General features: G+C 54.4%; 1 pseudogene; it reads left to right on the top strand.

Moving 5' to 3' along the window:
• Positions 1-5,000, top strand: part of LOC143350603 (large subunit ribosomal RNA) — an 8,938-nt pseudogene that overhangs the window by 1,964 nt on the left and 1,974 nt on the right.

The raw sequence follows: 5,000 nt of genomic DNA, 5'->3' as shown, positions 1-5,000 counted from the left end.
GAAACGAAGTTATTACAAAGCTTAATCATCCACTTTGACTCGAACACGAGAAAAAACATACATATATATATATATTTATTATATTTATTATATTATATTATTAAGATCCATCATGGCAACAACAGTATAGTAGAGTTGTGTAAAAAAAATATGTGTAAAAGCAATTTTTTAAACGTTTTTTTTAACCAAAAAGAAAAACGAGTCACACAAGTGCGAAACGATTATAAAATAAAATAACTTGAGCGATGTGAGAGAGAGACACACACCCATCGGGCGAAAGGGAATCCGGTTTCTATTCCGGAACCCGGCAGCGGAACCGTATACCATTCGGGCCCTCGTAAGAGTAGTTCGTCGGGGTAACCCAAAATGACCTGGAGACGCCGTCGGGAGATCCGGGAAGAGTTTTCTTTTCTGTATAAGCGTTCGAGTTCCCTGTAAACCTCTAGCAGGGAGATAGGGTTTGGAACGCGAAGAGCACCGCAGTTGCGGCGGTGTCCGGATCTTCCCCTCGGACCTTGAAAATCCAGGAGAGGGCCACGTGGAGGTGTCGCGCCGGTTCGTACCCATATCCGCAGCAGGTCTCCAAGGTAAAGAGCCTCTAGTCGATAGATTAATGTAGGTAAGGGAAGTCGGCAAATTGGATCCGTAACTTCGGAATAAGGATTGGCTCTGAGGAGCGGGGCGTGTCGGGCTTGGTCGGGAAGCGAGTCTGGCTGACGTGCCGGGCCTGGGCGAGGTGAACGGCGTTGAACGGATTCGTTCGTTCTCGTCGGGATCCGAGCTCGGTCCCGTGCCTTGGCCTCCCGCGGATCTTCCTTGCTGCGAGGCTTTCGTTGGCGGCTTGCCGTCGTCGATCGTCCTCTTCGGCCGCCATTCAACACTCAGCTCAGAACTGGCACGGACTAGGGGAATCCGACTGTCTAATTAAAACAAAGCATTGCGATGGCCCCCAAGGGTGTTGACGCAATGTGATTTCTGCCCAGTGCTCTGAATGTCAACGTGAAGAAATTCAAAAAAGCGCGGGTAAACGGCGGGAGTAACTATGACTCTCTTAATAATGAAACTAATGGATTTCATTAAGATCTTTATAAAGTGAGTTTCCACTGGTATTCACGACGTGGTAAAGCTTTCAAGGCGTTAATTACAATCTGCTTCCTATTAGCATGGTTGGTCGCCAACAACTGGTGGAGCCAATCTGGCTGACTATCCCCTTTGGTCTCCAGGTGTGCTAAGTCTAAATTGAGCACCATGGCTGCTAGTGCTATTGGCTTGCCCACTAGTGCTTTCAATGAATTCAGCCCAGGAACTTTGAGATCCAATGATGTTAACATTCCTTTCTCCACTCGAGCGACAGCTGAGGGAGCGATGTAGGTGCCATCTCGGTTGATAATCCTAACCACTGTAGACCGTTGAGGTCCGGGATCTGAGTCTGGAGATCCTGAGGATTCTCGAGGAGGACAGCATGGCTCCGACTCTGCAGGAGGGCAACAGACTGCCACGGGTCTTGAGTATGAGATTATTGCAGGAGGTGGAGGTGGAATCGTCTCCTCCCTCACTTGCTTGAGACGGGTTTCCTCAATAGCTCGAACGGTTCCCGCTATCGCTTGAGAAGCGTGAGTAACCTGTGAGGCGAATTCTGACATTTGGGCCTGATGGGCTGATTTTTCGTGAATCAAAGATTTATGAGCGGTGGTCCTCAAAGGATCGGCGGATATTATATCCTCGTTCCATGTGCCAACCCATACCTCCTCGCGGTGGGGACCGGGCAACGTTGCGGGTCGGCAATCCAGCCGCCTCGCAACGGCCAACAGGGCTCTGGCTTCAAACCTCCGGGGGGTTGCCTTCCCGTCGGGGGTTCATTCAGTAGGCCCGATCGAAACGCGAAGTATGACCACTAGCCGGCGGGGGCCTCGGCCCGCCGGCCCTACTGATCCAGTAGATTCCCGCGACTCTTCCCCTTCTCCCGAACCCGCGCCCCAGCAGCGACCTCGGCGAACCCGCGTTGCCGTAAATGCGCCCCCTGCCAGACCACCAGACGGGGCTCGCGCTCTACGGTCACGCCCTCGTATTGAGCAGGCTCCGGTTCCCGAAGTGCCAATTCAACCTTCGGGGGCGGGAGCCTCCTCGGCTCAACAGTCCATTCAGCGCGCAGAACACCAGTGCCTTCATTGCCCCAGGTCCTTCCCAACCGCCATCGGACTCGGACAGCATATGCGTCACCAGCACCGAGAGGCCTACAACGAGGGGATCAACGTTGAGAGAACGAGACGAGCGTGGTGTGATGAGGAGCTCCTCCTTCTGGCTAGAGAAGAGGTTACCGCGGCACGCCGCGGTGTACGCTTCTTGAACCAGCACCTTTTGTCGATTGTCCCTAACAGGACACTCGACTCGATTAAAGGTGCGCGGAAGAGACCGGCGTATCGGCGGCTTGTAGCAAATTTGCTACAAGAGGTTGCCGAAGCCGATGAGTCATCATCCAGCGATGGCTATCTCTCCGCGGAGGAGGTTGCACAAGCTCCTCCCCGTATCACGCCACCCAGAAACAGAACGTCATTACCTAGGCCAGACGGTCAGTCACCCGTGGATATATTTGTGGATCCGGCTCCGCGATTGGCTACCCCTCCATTGATTGAGGTGGTAGCCAATATCCACGGGTGGAACTCAGACGAGTTAGTGCGACTGGCACGCGAACACCTGATGGGTAATGACGTTCTTGCCGGCGTCTCGCGTTGGCTCGAAGTTTCCTTCCCTTCGGGCCCTTCTCTCGGCGTTGATCAGGCTAGAACGACACCAATTAGACCGCGCTGGGTTAATCCTAACCGGAAACAGCGGCGGAGGCAAGAATATAGTCGCATCCAACGCATGTTCCGTAAGGACATGTCACGTGCGGCTAAGGAAATCTTGGACGGAGCTGAGAACGAGGTTCAGATCCCTGATGTGGCCACAATGGCAGCTTTCTGGGGTCCCCTCGTATCTCAGCCTTCAACACCTGTCCGTCCTGGATTTCCCACCCCGCCTAGAGCGGAAGTTGCCTCCGTGTGGGCCGCAATTTCCATCGAGGAGGTATCGTCTATTACGATACCCCTCAATGCGGCCCCCGGTTTGGATGGTGTCTCTCCGCGTTTGTGGAGATCGGTGCCACCCTCGTTGCGAGCCCTCTTGTACAACATCGTGCTAAGTGTTGGTCGTTGGCCCCCGTCGGTTCTCGCTAGTAGAACCGTTTTCATTCCGAAGGGGGTCGACGGACCGACGGCCGCGGATTTCCGACCTATTTCTATCGTGTCAGTTGTCGTTAGACAACTGCACCGCATCCTAGCCCAGCGATTACGCCAGCTGGGACTCGTCGATTTAAAGCAGCGATGCTTTGACGACGGGTGTGCCGAGAACGTTGCTGTCCTGGCGACCATCATTCAGGACGCGCGGAGGAAGTTGAGAGAGGTTCATATTGCCTCTCTCGACGTGGCAAAAGCGTTTGATAGCGTTAGCCACTCCGCGATCAGTGACGTTCTCGAGCGCCTAGGATTGCCGGTCGGATTCCGACGGTACGTTCGGGATGTATACCAACACGGTGTGACGACCTTTGAGTCTCGTGGTCAGCGTTCGGAGTTCTTCCAATTAGGAAGAGGGGTTCGTCAGGGAGACCCACTGTCGCCAGTACTCTTCTGTCTCGCGATAGATAGAGTGCTGGCGTCTATTCCACCGGGTGTGGGATATGTGGTCGGAGAGCAACGCGTCGCGAGCATTGCTTTTGCAGACGATGTGCTGCTCTTTGCGACCACTAAGTGGGGCCTCCAGACCATCCTAGACCGTGTAGAGTCGGCAGCAAGGGAGTATGGCTTGGCTCTCAATGAGCGGAAAAGTTCGGTCCTGTCTATTGTGCCCTCAGGCAAAGAAAAGAAGGTGAAGATCATCTCCACTCCGACCTTTAGGTTGCATAGTGGTGCCTTCCTCCCTCAGATATCGTCTGTCGGTGCCTGGCGATATTTGGGGGTTGATTTTTGTCCTGAGGGTACTAAGTGTGTTCGCCACGAACTTAGAGCACACTTAGACAGGATCACGAGAGCTCCATTGAAGCCTCAACAGCGCCTTAAAATCTTGCGCTGCTTCCTGCTGCCGAGAATATTCCACTCCACGGTCTTGGGAAAAACGAACCTTGGTGCCCTCCGAAGGCTTGACCGCGAGACCCGAAGTGCTGTTCGAAGGTGGCTCAGGCTACCTCCCGATGTGGCGGTGGGTTACTTCCACGCGTCAGTCCGCGACGGCGGCTTGGGCATTCCCGCAATGTCCACCACAATTCCAGGACTCATGTACCAACGGTACATGAGTTTGAGCCAATCATCCTCGATAGCGGTACGTGCATGTGTAGACCTACCGTGGGTGCAAGAGCGCTTACGGTGGGCTAGAGCCGTACTTTACCGGGGGGGCGAAGACCTTTCCTCCCGGTATAGGAGGATGCAGTGGTGGGCGCGTCGGCTCCACTCTTCCACCGATGGGTGGGAATTGCGGGAGTGCCCAAGAACAGCCGGTTTGTCAACACATTGGGTCGATGCCGGATCTCACGCTGTGCCCGCTAGGGATTTCGTACAATATGTACATGTGCAGGTCAACAGCCTTCCTTCGTTAGTACGGACTACGAGGGGTATCAGGCGGGCCCAGCGTGACATCCGGTGTCGTGCCCATTGTGGCGTCGCGGAGACTTCCTCTCACATCATCCAGTCATGCCACAGAACACACGGTGGCAGAATCCAACGGCATAATGCCGTTGCGAGGACTCTCGCGTCTGGATTGCGAGACCATGGCTGGATGGTGTTGGAGGAACCTTCTTTTAACACCGATGAAGGGCGTAGGAAACCGGACCTGGTGGCCGTCAAGGCACAACAAGTGTGCATCATCGACGCTCAGATCGTGAGTGGCTCCGTCCCCCTCGACGAGTCGCACGATAGGAAGGTTAGCTATTATGCTAACAACCAAAGCCTGAGGGCTGCGATCCGGCAGCGAGT

Source organism: Colletes latitarsis, unplaced genomic scaffold (genome assembly GCF_051014445.1).
Source record: "Colletes latitarsis isolate SP2378_abdomen unplaced genomic scaffold, iyColLati1 scaffold0007, whole genome shotgun sequence".
NCBI classification, from domain to species: Eukaryota; Metazoa; Arthropoda; class Insecta; order Hymenoptera; family Colletidae; genus Colletes; species Colletes latitarsis.
Note: the sequence above shows the minus strand (reverse complement) of the source record. Positions and strands in the feature narration are given on the sequence as shown.